Below are 16595 nucleotides of genomic sequence, written 5' to 3' on the forward strand. Positions count from 1 at the left end.
TTCCTGTAGTAACACTGAGCAATCCAAGTTGTCTTTACTGCATCCATATACATAGCCTCAGCTTTGATCAAATTCAAAAGGTGAAATGTGGTATGATGCTGGAGGGATTTGTCCTTTTCCTTTCTGAAGCACCATGGCTGTGTGGAGCTCACTTATGTCCCCCTCAGTACTGTGATCCTGCAGTCTACAGCACCTCCACAAGCCTCAGCTCCAGGGAAGAGAGTCCATGTCCAGGAACCTTCAGCCAGATATTCCCCTGCACGAGCATTTCTGATGAGGGAGGACAGACCTAGTGTGCAAAAAGTTACGTGGAAGGGGAAGTCTCCCTCCTCTTCAGGGAGGTGCAGGAAACAGAAAGGAAAACACCAAGTGAAAGCCTGATCAAAACATCTGAAAAACAGGGTTCAGGATAACCTACTAATGAACAGCTGTTTTGGCAACTGGCTGGGTGTCAGGCCATTCTGCCTTTGTTTTAATAACCTACCTGAAGGGGCTTAGCTCCTAATGTTGACATTAAACCTTGGCTGGCCAGCAGACACCTTTATCACTGAAAATCCTTAAGGTTGTTTGCAAAAGTTTTGTCCTGCAGCCCAGTGAATTCCAGTGGGTGAAAGACTTCAGGAGAGCATCGCTTCTCTTGCCCACCAGAAGCAGACAAATTGCACTTGCCTAGGGCCTGGGTGAATGAGAAACCCAAAGGCATTACCACCGAGCAGCTTGTGCATACGATGACCTCTTCAATGACACATATTTGATTCTCAGGTATTAGTTTTTGGTACTACAGCAAAGACGCCACAGTCATGTCAGCCTGCATCAGGGCCAAGTTTTAATACTACAGTATAAGACAGCAAGTAGTAAAATCAGTTGTTGAGTGTATTTATCTTACAGTGTCAAAAATGGATCTTAATTCATTTTAAGGGAATCAGTATTTGCATCTCTGTGGTAATAATCTGTGCATTTATTTTTTGTACACAGAGTATGTATTACACAGTCATTGTGTTCCAGCTATTATTTCAACCACCATTATCATTTTATTATTTGTTTTTATAACTGTTGGTAATTGCACAACAGACAAGTCAACAAATGAAGCTGCTCTGAAATTAAGGTGGGGGTGAGCTGTTCTAATTTCCCATATCCAAGATGGGACATATCTGCTTATGTCACTGCTCTTTTCTTCTGTTACCCAAACATGCCTTCACTGATACATCAAGTTGTCATCTAACAGTTGACACCTAGCTGTATTTACTGCTTCTGGCCACATAATGTTTTTATCTCATTCATAGTTACAATTATTATGACAAGCACAAGTTGTTCTGTAGTGACAGTGTTGGGTTTTAAGTGACAGCATTTATTTTAGTTATAATGTGGCAGTAGCTGGGTCACATTGCTGCCATTGGAAAACAGTTATTGCTATTCATGGAGGTACTTGCTTCAGCAAAATAATATTAAGTATTTATAATGAAATAAAATAGGATGTAACATACTAGGCAGAGTTAAAGGCACCAATCCTGACAACGTTTGTGATGAGACTGTTTCTGTGGGGGAAAAAAAAGGGAATGTGATAATCAAGGAATTGGATGCAAGTGTTTGAAAGCTTGCAAAATATATACAACTTTTAGAGCCAAGCTAAATGATTTTGTGCTTTTGTTTTGGGTTTTGTTTGGTTGGTTTTTTTTTTCCCTAAGACACATGTACACTGTTCTGAGATACAACCACACACCTTTATGAATAAACAAAATGATGTAGAGCTTTTTGCTAAGAATCAGTCACTTAAGTATTCTGTGGTCCTGACCACTTCCAATTATACTGCATTTGCTTGCTTTCTTATCAACAAGCAGGAATAAACAAGACTGTGGAAGGAGAATTGCAATTATTAAGAAAATAGAAGAAAAAATTAATTATAAGAAAGCAGATGGCATTTTTTACAGAGTTGGTTTTAGCTAAACTCTGTGTAATTCTTAATCATAAAACTCTGCTGAAAACAAACAAACAAACAAGTCCCAGTAAGAACACGTAAAGAAGTAAAGACTAAATACAGTTACTCATATTTTAGATGTTATGTCTTCACTGAAATCACTGTCTTATTTCAGAATTAATTTGCTAGTAGTGAGTACAAGGTCATAAGTCCACAGGCACCCTGGGCTTGTGAAGGAATTGTGGCCAACAGGTTGAGCGAGGTGATTCTTTCACTCTGCTCCACTCTCATGAGACCGCACCTGCAGTCCCCAACACAAGAAGGACATGGACCTGTTCAAGCAAGTCCAAAGGAGGCCATGAAGATGATCAGAGGGCTGGAGCACCTCTCCTATGGAGACAGGCTGAAACAGCTGGGATTGTTCAGCCTGGAGAAGAGAAGGTTCCAGGGAGACCTTAAAGCAGCTTTCAGCACCTAAAGGGGGCCTACAAGAAATCTGGAGAGAGACCTTTTGATAGGGCATATAGTGACAGGACACAGGGGAATGGCTTCTCAGAGAGGGTAAATTCAGGTTAGATAGTAGGAAGAAATTCTTCACTGTGAGGGCAATGAGGCTTTTAAACAGGTTGCCCAATGAAACTGTGGCTTCCCCATACCTGGCAGTGGTCAAGGACAGGCTGGACAGAGCACTGGGCAACATGGTCTAGTGGAAGGTGTCCCTGCCCATGGCAGGGGGGGCTGAAACTGGATGAGCTTTAAGGTCTCTTCCAACCTAAACCATATGATGATTCTATGAATTTAATAATAAAAAGGCTGAACTGATACTAGCAAAAGCATGTGTCATTAAAACCAGCTACAGCTCTACCGCTGAAGTAGATACACCCACAGAATCTTTTTTTCACTTCACAAGCATAGCAAGTGAGGAATGTATCAAGGCATTTTTGCCATTTCATTTGCAGAAATAGGTTTATATCAAGGCTTTATCATCATCAGACCCACAAAGATGAAATTTTGAGTCCAGGAGGTAATTTAGTCATAAGTGGGCACCTGATCTTGTAGCAGTTATGTTGCAATCAAACCTTACCTTAGAAACCACCCTCCATTAAAGTTCAGCAAAGAAAAACATGGCAGGAAAGGGAGACAGATAATTATAGAATGCTAAGAATTTCAGTGTACCATATCTTCAAGTAAAGGCTGCTCCTTTTTCATTTCACTGTGTATGAAGAAGGTCTGAAAGACTTAGGGATTTTTATTTGCTTTTAGAATTAATATTAAAAGACACAATCTTTGGCTATCCTTAAGAGTACCTCAAAGGCATTGGAAGAACCAGGTAGTCTAGAATATTACAAGAATACCAAAGCAATGAAATAAGATTAAATTGAAATGGGAAATTAGTTTGACTTAGTCCCTTTAAGGGTCTAAATTTTGCTAATATTACATGGCATTTATGAAGTTCAGTGGCAAACAGAGATTGAAAGGATGGCACATAAGGACCGATTTGAAATTTCAGATGCTGCTGATATTGAAATAACAAAAGAGGTAAGTTTTTCCATGAAACTAGATTGGCTAAGGTTGTGGGTGCCTGGTAACAGAGCCCTGTAACTGACTTGGTTAGCTGTAGCTTTTGCTAGAGGTTGAGGCAAACTTGAGAGCTCTGCCTTGTGTGGATTCCCTGTTGACAGATGTTATGGGATCGCTCAGCTGGTCCTTCCAATTGGGGACACCTCAGTTGTCTTCTTCTTTCCTGATGGCTATTGATATGAAATTTGTAGGATAATAATTTCTTCCAAGGCCCCTGCCTTTGTTGCCTTTGGCTGATACGTTTTAAAGATACCAAGTAAACTTGGAGACAAACAGTTGGAGGACAAAAGCTGGGCTGAAAATAGTTACAAAACTGAGGTCCACTATGAAGGCAGGAGTACCAGTCCAAGTGATTTATCTTGTTAAACAATGCACAACTTTTTCCTATATCCTGAACTCATGTTCAGACTAGACTGTAGATAACACATTTTTAAGTTCACTATTTGGCATTAAATGCTACTTGCAGCATACATTGAAACCAGCAGGTTTCGTTACTGGTTTTTCTGTCTGAAAGTGCAAAATTCTTTTACATCCTGGTGTCAATGAATTCTGGGAGTAGTTCGAACATGTCTGCTGCATGCATCTCTGTAGCTTAGATGTTCATCTTTTGAGTTTAATTAGATGAGATGAAGCATTCCTCCTCCTAAGAACTCTGGTTTGTCCATTTTTTGTTTCTTTTAAATAAAACATTTTCCTTGCTCCCACTTAACAGATCAAGAGGAGAGTTACTCTGTTTGCTCTGCTGACTGTCCATTGTTTTCTAAATAGAGTTTCTTCTGCATGGAGCTAGTCAAAACCACTGAGGCTTTGCATGAAGATAGAGGTTTGGTAGCTTAAAGATCTGCCTTTTCTTGCTTTCTTACTTTATCTCCTATCATGTAAGCACAGCTCAGAATTTTTTCCTCATTGCTTCAACTGAGCCATGCAAACTTCATTTCTATTGTCAATCTACAAAAGTCTGAGGGAATTCCATCAGTGTTGGCATACAGGGAACACAATGGCAAATGAAATCTGCACAAGGTAGAGAGAAGGTAAAAAATGAATCTTCCACATTATATGTTAACACTAGTGTTTCCAGAAAAAGAAAGAGCTATATACAGTATATATATATATATGTATATACAGTACAGTATATGGCTATGATCAACACAATGTTTAAGTTTCATATCTGTACAGATCATATATCCTCAGCTGAAATCTCTGTACAGCTCTGACTGTTGCAGCCTAAAAGACTGCAGGATTAAGAGACATTTTGAGACACTGAAGGGACATGAAAAAGAGGCCTCTAACTGAATTAGAACTTTTTGCGCAAGAAATTAAATAAAAAGAGATCCAAATATGCAAGCCTGGGGCTTAGGAGAAAAAAAACACCAACCAACCAAACCAAAACTAAACTGAACAAGAGACCCCCAGCCCTTTCCTGAATACTATAAAGGAATGGAAAACCAGAGGGGGTGAGTGTCCTGTTGGCATCTTGTGAATAGAAAAGGAGCTGAACAGAAATGAATAAGCAGGCTTGAAACCTTCTGTGGAAGTTCATGTTTTATTACATTTCTTATTATTATATTTCTTATTTATTATGTTAACAAGTCAGCCACCATGGTATAAATTTGAAACAGTGATGCAATGACAGTAATGTGTGAAAAGCCTGGGCAAACTAACTCAGTGTAAATGTGCTTGGGGCTAGCAGTCATCTTAATCTAAAACCTCCCTTTCAGCCTGTCATTGCAGCAGCTCCTAGAAGGGGAACAGAAAGGCCTGTAACAACTAGGATTACTTATATGTGATCTCCTATGAAAAAGCACAGAATCACTGAGTGACTAATAAACAGCCAGCAGGATGGTCAGTAGGAAAGGACAACAGGGACTGGGAGCAACTAGCCCAAATTACATGGTGATACTTCAGCATGCAACAGCCTGAAGTGAAGCAGGTGGTCAAGCCACTGTACTTGACACTAAGTACCAGTGAACAATGTACTACCTAAGGAGGTAAGTAGCTGTCATCTGCCCTAAGAAAACCACAAGACAACTCTAAACTACTGTCCTTTAGGGAAAGTGTAGTTGCTGTCCCATTTTCTTTTCTTTACTTTCCTCCTTTCTAAATTCTGTTTTGGTAAGCAGTTTGTAAGTGGGAAGTACAGTATTGTTCTGGTCACTTTCTAGTAAATATTCCTTAGAAATTCTGGGTCAAGATCTAGCAAAAGGCTTGCAAACATAAAAATAGAATAGAGAACATGGTTTGTGAGCTTTCATTTTCTTAGTCTTGTACAAGAGGAGGCAGACTGTGTAGCTGACAACTCATATATTTGAAACCAGGTGTTGTCTTTTCATCAAAGAACAAAATAGACTGGCACTCACTGCTCCAGGATGTTATTGAAGTCAAAACACACAGCAAGAGTCCAAGAGGGCGGGCAGTAATCTCTTGTCCTGACTTACTGTATTTGTGGGTATTCTTGTTATTCATATAAGAGGTATTAAAAAAAACAACTGTTGGAAGCACAAAGTTTAAACAAGTTAGCAATTATTATGAAGTCTCCATCACCCAATTCTGTTGAAAATATGTCTGAGTTTGCACATCTTCTCAGAAGCATTGGGAATTGACAAGAGCTAGAGATATACAAGTGGGCTAAATGAACATAATGCAGTATGGCAAGTTACATGCTCCAGTGAGCTCAACGTTTTCTTAGAAATAAAACTAGGTTTAGCCCACAGAGAGAGCATGTCAGTGATCAAACTATACTTGCCTTGAGGAAAAACAGGGGAAGGAATCTCTAAGGTTTAATTCTGTAAAGCAAAGTTTCAAAGAGACTACTGAAGAGAAAGTAATTGCTCCAAACTCCCTCTTTCTGAAAGGTCAATTTTCAGTTCCCTTTAGGAAAATGTACGAAATACATGTTACACAACTGTTCAGAAAATCCTTTGTTACTGTAGGAAGTCGTTTCTTCTAGGCAACTTAGGCTTTTGGGAAATTCACTTCTACAGAGATCCATTTCAGGTGTTATTGTACAACTATTTGGGCTCAGAAAACCTTGTTTGCAAATGCAACAGACCATGAAAATGGTGAGTTAGATTCCTCTTTGTAGCTCTGTTTAGCAATTAAAATTTCTAACTTAAAATGCAATCACTAACCATTAAGATCCTCGAAAGCACTACCATTCCCTGTAGAAGGGTCTATCACAATTCCACCCAAGATCCTGTAAAGTTCACAGTATTTGCAAAGGCTCATTTTGATGTTTAATCTCCCACATATACAACATCTGATAGCAGCAGTCCTACTATAAAACTCTGTATGGAAGAAGAGAATCCAGCTTTTACTGTAACTTGCTTCTCTTTCAGTAGTAGCATAGTCCACTATTACTGCTAATGCTAGCAGAGCAGAATACATTTGTGCTTACATGTCTTTTTCATTAGCAGTTGTATGACAACAGTGAAACACCACATCCTGGAAAACATAGCAAGGGAGGCTGTTTTGTTAAGGTAGTTTTACAAGCAAAGTGAAGATACACCCAAAGTCCACACAAGGGCTTTTAATCCAGATACTGTGAGTAAAACCAGCAGCTGCATTGTCACCTGCACAGAGATGTAGGCACATTCTGGTTGACTTCTTCACTTTGCCTCATGAGAACTGCTGCTGAAATTTCTTCAGCAAGACTAGAGCCTTTAGAGCAATGCTATAAGGAAGGTTCAGGCCTTCTTCAAGATGTTAGTATAACCAGATTTAGTTTGCTTCTTGTCACATATTAAAAATCCTTGGAACAAATGTTTAATTGGTAACATTTTCCATCAGTTTAAGATACTCAACCTGCTAATCTGTGTCTTAATATATTCAGAAATCAGTTATGAAAGCATTTGTTTAAGTAAGTAATGTAATCTATTACTCGAAGGCTCGCTACATTCTATTGAAGCAAAATAAAATATGGAGTAAAGCTCATCTCACAAGACCTATGAGTCTCATTAGTAGTCCTGATCATTTTAGTCAAAGAACTGTTCATATGCATTTTGGTTTGCAGAGCAGGCAGTTTACATTTTTCCACATTCCATGAATGCTAAGCCACTGGACTGGTATTTTTCCTAGACAGTAGGCAAAGCCATTAACAAATCGGTGGGACAAGAAAGATAATTCATCAAATCAAGCAAAGATGGATTACAACATACTGTTTACCTTAAAATAAGCTGGGACCATTATACTTCTTTACACAAGACATCAGAGCTCCAGCAAAAATCTGTGAAGAGAACACGGGATTTCCCCAGCTGTTTTCTTCTTGTGAAGCAGAGGAAGACGCACTTGATAAAATGATACTGCAGAAAAGGATGTGGGTACTTCTGGTTTCATATCTGGTTTGAGCGGGTGTAACTCAGCTGCCTTTTGAGGGATGCTCCACACTCTTCCTCTAGAATAGATGCAGCCTTGTCAGGCATAGACCCTGTGCTGTGCAATGTCAAGCCACCTGCTAAAGCAGGGTGATCTGAGAGGAATCAAGGACACCCCAGAGTCTGGGAGTCACCATGCTGCATCGGTGTACAGACAGGATACCCATGGGCTGCTTGTGGGCATTTCTGCAGGTGTCACATGGGCTGTTTGAGAGGCTAACATCTACATGAGGGACAGGTACACCCTGACTCAGGTTGTGCTCTGGTGTACAGGGGGAGGCTGTTACAACTGCTAACTTCTGTTGTGCTTCTATAAAAATAAAATATATTCAAATAAAAGCATGGAACTTAGTGACCTTGTGTTTGAATTGAAGGATTTTTCTTCAGAAAAAAAAGACTATTCATATGCTTGCAGTGCCAGGAGCTTCAGTCTTTCATACACACCCTCTAAACTACTAACCCAGGCTGGGTAGATAGAAAAGGAAGCAAGTTCAGTCTAATTAATTAGATGTCCCAGCTAGCAAATGGCAAAGACACAAGCAGGTCTGCAGTGACAACAGCAGTGGCTCAGGAAACAGCCTTCACAAACCCACTTTCCTTTGATTAAAAAAAAAAAATAATTTCTGGAAAATCATTTACTTCTCCATTATATAACTGAAGAGTAGAAGTTTCTTCCATATTAGTAAGACACCCGTCTACAGTTACAAGCTGTCAAGTGCAACAAACACCTGTCCTGATACCCCAGCTGGGCTCAAGTCATTGAGACCCGGATGTTACAAAGACATTTGCTTTTAAGATTACTGAAAGTCTTATCCTTAATAAACATAAATGGCATTAACACTGGAGCTAGACGTTCATTTACTTGTCTTGCACAGTCTTCTACATTATGATAGTTAGCCCAGCTCTGTGTTGGTGTAATGCAGCACAACTCAGTGCTAACTTCGCAGCTGTGCCAGTTTAAAACAGTGAATTTGGCCTCATTTAGAAATTGAGAGCTGCATGATTCTGCAACTTCTGTTTCTATATAGAAAACAGAAGCATGTAAGAAAAGTAATAGGATAAAGCACTACCTCAGCAGTTTGGAATGACAATGGTACTGCTGTGGGTTACTAAGTCCAGCTTTGTGCCAGCAGTTTGGCTCAGAGCCCTAGGAGCAGTGCACGAGAAACCTCAATAAGATACATATACGCCAGCAGAGTGCTCTTCCTTGAAACAAGAGCCCACGGGCAAAGCCAATGGAACACATTGGACACATTGTTTTATTGCTGCCTTACTGCTGAGATTGCGGAACCATCAGGAAAATGCTTGGTGTTGCTGCTGCACTGTTCCAGCAGGACATGACCTGCTGTAGGAGATGGCCGAATATTGCCTATGTTTGGATTGCAGCAGCAGCTCCTGTAAATGCTGAAGAACTGGAAATATCAGACGAGTTCTCTCTACACAACTGAGTTTCTAGCAGCTGGGTTACAGTGCAGTTTAAAAGTAAAACAGTATTTCTACACCAGTTGGAGTGTGTCAGCTGCACTAAAACCACATAGAAGCTGGTCCCAGGGAAACAGATCACGCCCTCAGCTCCTCACCCCAGCCCCATAGCCCACACTGCCAGCAGGGCCCACAGCCTGGGGTTATTGTTCATTTCCCGTGCTGAAGGGTTCTTGACTGCACACAGCAATCTTGGATTGTGAAGGAGCATAGGCTACATCTCAGCTGTTTTAAGTGCTGCCAAGAGAAAAGAGGACTTGGGTCAAGCCCAAGCTAGCCATGCACAGAATTGCCAAACCAAGGCTTTCAATAAATCAGTTCCCAGAAAGTCATGAGGCTGGCATTGAAAAAAAACAAACCCACTCACGAGGCCTTAATAATAGCTTGGGATTCTCTATTTCCTTTCCATGATCTTATATTCAGGTTTCTCTTCAAGCTTGGGAAAATAAATTTGTGCTTTCTTGGGTTTAGGTTTTCAATTCCTAGCTGATTACTTGATTTTGAAATGACAGAAAAGAAGGCTTTGATTACAATACTTAAAAAAAATACAAAATTTAGCACCTTTGAAAACACCACTGTTCATATTCCTGATCTGATATACATGTTCCTAGGGTGTCAGAGAGAAGGATCATTGTTCCTTACTCCAGTTACACTGTCAGAGAAGCACAGCTGATAAGCTTATTACAACCTGGATTCCCATGGAGTCCCAGCCTGTAGCTGGTTTTGCAATTGCTTTTATATTTTTAATATATAACAGATATGATCATTCCCATGCATAAATGTTTGCAGCATTGAAATTTTGTCCTTTTTCACATGTACATGGAAATATCTAATTTGGCATCTTGGACACCTGCTGATGTGTACCATAAGAAGCTGAGCCCTAGTATTGCTTTACACTTTGATTAGCATTTTTATTTTCAGTGATATCAATTATGACTTCCAATGACTCTGAACATCAGCAACATTTATTTGAAATTATAGCCTTTGACCAGAGAACATAGAATGGTTTGGGTTGGAAAGGAGCTTAAAGATCATTTAGTTCCAACCCCCTGCCATGGATAGGGACACCTTCCACTAGAGCAGGTTGCTCCAAGCCCCGTCCAACCTGTCCTTGAACACTGCCAGAGATGAGGCAGCCACAGCTTCTCTGGGCAACCTGTACCAGCACCTCATCACCCTCAAAGTAAATAAGTTCTTCCTAATATCTAATGTAAATCCCCCTTCTTTCAGTTTGACATATATATTTTTTTTACATATATGCATTTTATTACTTCAGCTTCCTGCCAGTTCTCTGCATTTTCTTTTTGTTCTAGAAACCTCTCAATTTCCTAATTCCTGACGTCTAAATCTGATGAAAACTTTTGCGTCCCTCCACTGCTGGTACGTGCATCGGGTTCAGGTCTGTGAGGAAGATGAAGTCCTGTCTTGGTGTGCCTCCTGGTGGACACACACCTCCTGCCTTAGCATACCTTCTGTGCATCATTCTTTCTCCAAGAACCTTATACAAAAGCCCTTGTCATGTGCAACTGAGCTGGCTTCTTGTTACAAACCACTAACAATAAATGCATTCCTTCATCACAGGCTATACAAACATATATTCTGCAGAGGTAGCAAAAGACCAACATATGGACCTTATACATCACTCACTCCACCTGCTACTGATAGGACAGCAGGACTTGCAGTGTCTAGGGCAGTCAACATCCTTGCTTAATGGAGATATTTTGCTTACATCTTGTTGCGGTTGTTGTTACAGAATAACCGTAAGGACTCTGAGGAAGAGAGCCGAAGTGCTGCTGATATTTTGTAATTGTGTTATCCAGAGAGAGAAGTGGGTGCAGGTAGCCACAAGGAGTGGGTATCAGGCTGTACTTCCTCATCAACACAAACCTTCTGCAGTTGTAAATTTACTTTTTTGTTTAATTGGAGACTGATTACTTTCTCAGCTTATCATAGGAAGGAGCTATTGCTGTGAAATGTTATGTGTAACATGAAGTAGAAGAATTCAAGATGCAAATTCTCATGCAGATTTCAATCTTTTATGTATGACAGAAATGTGGCTTTGAAGCAACACATTATCTACAGTTAAGCAGAATTCCATGGCAGTAATTCACCTTCCTGTCATAAGACACAGCCACCTCCTCAGCTTTCCTCTCTGAGTGGATAACACCACGCTCTGCCCTATTTCCAGAGCGCCAATTCTTTGAATGACAGGACTCCACATATTTTTGTTTCCTGCTGTATTTCAGGTGCTGTAGTGAAACTGGCAAAGACAAAACAATTGCAAACAAAAGACCCTCCTGCCCTCCCGCACTGCAGTTACTGGATCCTCACCAACAAAATGCCGAAGTTCCCAAAGCTCCTTTTTGTTGTAGAATCACTTGGCAGCTACACATGCACTTTGCTGGTACTCAGATTACCTGCCTTTTACAAAAAGTCTTACAAACCACTTTAATTCCCAAAATAAAAACAACCACCCCATGAGTATTCATTGGTTGATGTCCTCTCCTTTACCTTCCTGCCCTATTTCAAGCTCGGGTTATTTCAGATGTCACTGCTCCCAAGTCCTTGGCCTCCTGGGCTGAAGGTAACAAGAGCCCAGCCAATGTGTCCCACTCACCAGTTTCTGACTGGCTGGAGCTTCCTATTATCAATAAACATTTTAAGTTTGATTGCTTGAAATTAGATCAATGTCTGTGTTACTGAACTGCCAGAGGCAGGTGGAAAGGAAGATCTTGCTCTCAGAATTAGAAAACTCAAGTTGAAGAGATGGTAAACTTTGGAGGAATGAACATTGAAATATAGAAAAGATTGTGTCAGCAGCTCACATGCCCATTCTTGCCCACAGTCACATGAAGGTTGCCAAGATGAAATAACGTGGCCTGCTGCTCTCCTTTCTATTTCTGCGAGGGCTTAGTTGCACTCTTGTAATCCAAGAGACACTGTAGCCAGAGGAATGAACTAAAATCTATGCCAAAACCTAAGGTGGGGAATCCTAGGATATCACAAATCACACTACCTTAGAGAAGAAACTCTGGATGAGATGGTTCTGTTCCCATGCTGGTTAACAGCAGATGATCACAAAAGGAAATTTCCACATGAACCATGGATCCTTTTCTTTCTCTGATCTCCTTCAGTATTTCAACTGAAAGGCACAATTTTACTTCTAAGAAAATCCAAGTTAAAACACTGCTCATACAGACCTTTGATAATGACCAGAAAAGCTAATTGTATAAAGAAGTCTGAATAATTGATAGAATTATTATTTTCAAAAAACTCTTTAATAAAAATGCTGGATTTGCATTTTGTAAATATCCGTTCATGCCATGTCTCCTGCAGACAGAAAACCAGGACTCAGGGAGATCATCTGTAGCAACTTATAGAAATCATCTGCTGATCATCAGCATATGTATGTAATGTTTTTATCATCCTGAACCTTGGAACTTTATACCAACGAGAAGAAAATGTGATAACTTTGCTCAGCAGCATAAACCAACCCACGCTGGGACTGCTGTTGTCCCAGAATACATCTTCTTGTTTTGCACAAGGGTGGGGGGCTGCAGGGTGGTTGATGGAACTAAAATGGCTGGAAAACACTTACCTCCTTCTTTTTCCTCTCAAGCCCCCTGCTTTTTCTTTTCTGGGTTAGTTTTTGCATAGATCACCTCTAGGAATCCACACATGCCTTATGAACACTAGAACAGCAAAAGGAAGGGAGAAGCAGAGAGGAGAAGGACCACAACAACTTCTATAAATTGCCATGGGACTACCTTCCATGGCCTGAACAATGAAGCTAAATGTGAATACCTGTATATTATCGTGCTGAAATTGTTTGCCATCTAGTGGCTTGATGGCCTCCTACAAATATAAACTTAAAAAATAGTAGAGTTGGAGAACTTAATTATAAAAAAAGTTCGTATTAGACCTGTTCCCCAATGTGCAAGAACCCATACAAATACATAGGAAAGATGAAGTACCTCTCACAAATATTTACTCTTGTAATGAACATGCTGTGGAGGCAAGCAACAAATACTTGCACACAACCAAGGCAAGATTCAGAGATGTTAGGTACACACTGGTTATAATTTAACTCTCTTTTATTTCACTCTGCTACTCTTATTTCATCGAGGTGTCCTGACCTAATTTGCTCCACCATTTTCTTTGAGCTTCCCCACCCAGAACTGTATGTTATATAAAAACTATGAGGGAATTAGGAGGGTTCTGTGTTTGGCAGTGGGGGGTTCAGGAAGCAGCAAGAGTTGGCTGCTCTGCAGCAGAAGCAATAGCCAGGAGCTAAGCACAAGACCAAGGCATGTGAAAACAGTCACTTCACCAATGACGAATCAGGATGCAAAGTGGCAAGCCAGGGTCAAGACTGGTTTGTGAGGCAGCGGTCAGGGTCAGACACAGTCCAGTGGTCACCCAGCAGGGCCACGGGGACAAAGCAGGTCCAAGGCCAAGCCAGGATGCCAGATCAGCAAGTCTGAGCGAAGACCAGATTTGCGGAGATGAGAGACAGTGCCAATAGCGCTGCCGCACAACTGCTCTGTGGCACAGATGAAGGCCAGAATGAGCCTCAGATTAAAAAGGGCTCTCAAGGGAAAGGAGAACCATGCCCCCATCACCAGCTTTTTCACAACTTCTCTTATCAGTGAAGGAGCTGACCTTGGACTGCCAAATAAACTGCATGGAGGTAACGTGCTCAGGGTCATGGCACTCTGAAGGCTGGAACAGAGCTGTGGAACATGTCTAGCACAAGAATTAATGTTGGTTAATAGAAATAGCCTTCTTCATTAAAATGGTATTTGAACAAAAAAAACACATGAAAGCAGGTTGAAGCAAAGTTCAAAGAGCTTACTATGTTCTTGGGGGCAGCAAGAACTCTTGTGGTTAATGACAGCTTCATTAATGAGAAACAGCAATGGACATCTGGGTTATTAACTGATCACAAGATTATTTCAGGCTACGAATTTCATTTGTACATGGGAACAAAATATCAAATACAATCCTAGGATGTAACAGAGCCATACATTTCTATTAGAGACACTGTACAAGACCTGAAGTGAATGGACTAACTAGTTGCCCACATCTAACAAGGCTGAATTCAAACTACCATACACACAAATGGCTTAGTGGGATATTCAGGAGAATAGTAAGAGTTTCCTACCTTGTGAAAAGAGACCTGTAGCAACAGAAACAAAAATAAAAGGGCTGGAGGGAGTACAATAAATGATGGGTGAACATCACAAAGAACAAAAAAAACAAAAGCTATTTAAACTCATGGGCAGCCCTGGGCAGGGACAAATCAGTACGAATAATCCTATACTAAGAATTAAACCAATAGAATAAATTATTTTAAAATTAATATATAATTAAGCCTTCTACCCTTCCAATGAGTGAAATTTTGGGCCTGTTTCTCTGTGCAGTTAATATCAGCAAGAAAACTTTAATAAACTGACAAATACTTCTATATTTAGTTACTTGAGTTGCATGTGACAGCATATGTTTACATAAAATGGTCCAGAGGGTTCCTTTCAGACTTACTTCCCGCATTAACCATAAATTTATGACAAGCAGCCATCTGGTTAAAGTCAGAATATATTATCTGATGTGCTTTTTTGGCTTTACAAATGATTGTGTGATCATACTGTATATATTTAGCTATACACTGCCTTATAAGAATGCATGTATGACCCTATGACGTAGTGACAATACTGAAATAAAATGTATTATTTGTGGCCATCTTCTCCTGTGCTGTCAAAGAGTGAAACCTAATGAAAAATAACTTAGTGTGGGTGTGTGGGTACCAGCATACTTACTGAGGATCTGGAACCCAGAGTATTTATTTCAGTGACTGCTCTATGATATATTCATTTGTTAATGTTAACTGCATTTATATTAATATAAGATTTAATAATATTACTCTACAAAAGATATCTTTGAAAAAACACTATTATATTGCTAGTAATCAAAGAACAACTGAAAGCTGTTCTGCCTGTATTACACAAAGGCAACCTGTGTAAAGTTACTGCAGCCTTTGTAACATCAACAGTTTTAAATGAAATGGCCTAGAAAAGATTGGTCAGCCTCACGCCAGCTGAAACGTAGAGCTATACTGTGCATCTAGGTAACTCACACTTTTGAAATCTTATGCTAAATCTAGATGAGGACAGCAGTACATTTGGTTTTTATGGAAATAGTATTGGATTGTAAAGGATAATAATGTGAAACATATTTGGTGTAACAGGATTCACAGTGTAGCTGCTAAAAAAAAAGCCACTTTGACATAGGAATAATGGAAATAAAGCTTAAAAGACAAGATTCAGACTTTGTAAAATCTTACACTGGCCATAGTCAGCCTGGAGAACAGAAGGCTGCGTGGAGACCCCATAGCAGCCTTCCAGTATCTGAAGGGGGCCTACAGGGATGCTGGGGAGCGACTATTCCTTTGGGACTGTAGTGATAAGACAAGGGGGAACGGGTTGAAACTTAAACAGCAGAGGTTTAGACCAGATATAAGGAAGAAATTCTTTACTGTGAGGGTGGTGAGGTACTGGAATGGGTTGCTCAGGGAGGTTGTGAATGCTCCATCCCTGGCAGTGTTCAAGGCCAGGTTGGATGAAGCCTTGGGTGATATGGTTTAGTGTGAGGTGTCCCATGTCAGGAGGGTTGGAACTAGATGACCCTAAGGTCCTTTCCAACCCTAACTATTCTATGATTCTATGAATCCTTCTAATGACATTGAGTATGTCATGTGTCATTTAGAGGTAGGAGCTATATACCTGAAGCAGTGAAAACTGGCACATTCAAGTCACTTGGTTTATGGCCAGTTTATAAGCTCTTGACATTTCCATCACAGCCTTCTCTCCTTAAAGAAAATACACGTTTAAGTTCTGTAATATAACATTATCTCCCTCTTTGATCTTACTCAGACACCAACAAAAACACAGTCCTAAAATTATAAGGCATCAGGCATAATCCTAACTACTTCAAGTGCCTCAGAGGCAATCAACATTTCCTCCTTTCTGTCGTTTATTTTCACTATTTGAATGACTGATTTGGAAGTAAATGCTCCCTTTCTTCATCACTCACTCAGTACTCTCCAGTCAGCATGTGGCAGTGAAGGGGATCTGCATACCCATCTAATCAAAACTCGTACAGCAACGTGTACACTGCGGAGAGCCAAATTAAGTCAGTATGTGCAGTCTGAAATTGCCCAAGAAATCTCAGTATTTCCTATTGATATTTGA

This window comes from Melopsittacus undulatus, chromosome 2 (genome assembly GCF_012275295.1).
Source record: "Melopsittacus undulatus isolate bMelUnd1 chromosome 2, bMelUnd1.mat.Z, whole genome shotgun sequence".
In the NCBI taxonomy this organism is placed as follows: domain Eukaryota; kingdom Metazoa; phylum Chordata; class Aves; order Psittaciformes; family Psittaculidae; genus Melopsittacus; species Melopsittacus undulatus.